This window comes from Brassica oleracea, chromosome C6 (assembly GCF_000695525.1).
Source record: "Brassica oleracea var. oleracea cultivar TO1000 chromosome C6, BOL, whole genome shotgun sequence".
Classification (NCBI taxonomy): Eukaryota; Viridiplantae; Streptophyta; class Magnoliopsida; order Brassicales; family Brassicaceae; genus Brassica; species Brassica oleracea.
Genome location: NC_027753.1, coordinates 19,892,556 through 19,893,304, shown reverse-complemented (window position 1 = coordinate 19,893,304; position 749 = coordinate 19,892,556).

The following is a 749-nucleotide window of genomic DNA, read 5'->3' as shown; positions in this document are numbered from 1 at the left end:
TAAGTCGTCCAGGAAGTCGTCTGAGTAAAAAATATTTAATCTAATTGGATTTTTGGTCTCCCTATATAAAGAAAAATTTACACATTCTCTCTCCTACTCTCAAATGGCTGCAACAAAAATGTAATGTTCATCACTCTAAAACTATTCAACCTCTATCTAATCTCCTTGACTTGAAAACACCAAACTTTATATGAATTTTTCAGTTTTGTCTCATGTCTTTTTTACTAATCTATCTTTTTTTGCAGGTTTTTAATCAGATGGTACTCATCTTCCACTCATTTAAAGGTAGATCTATTAATTTTAGATATGTATTTTTGTGTGTTCTATAAAGGTAGATTTATCTAATCTTCCACTCATTTTCTCTGTTTTTAAGTCATTTGAACGTTTTTGGATATGCAGGTTTTTCAGATCTGGATTTGATATGCAGGATTTTCAGATCTGAAAGACTTCTGGGACGACTTACATGTTAGTCGTCTAAAATATAATGCACTAGACGGTTTCCAGGAAGTCTTCCAGATGACTTCCATGTCAGTCGTCTGGACTTCCTGTCAGTCGTCTGGACTTCCTGGAAGTCGTCTGGACTTCCTGGAAGTCGTCTGGACTTCATGGAAGTCTTCTGACGAAGTTTCCCTTTCATAATAGATCTGAGCATTTTGGTAAGTTTTTATGTCTGATTTTTCTTCATCTGGTAACTTCTTGTTGTATAAAGTTCTTACTTTTTTTCCAAACTAAAACTCTCCAAACCCACT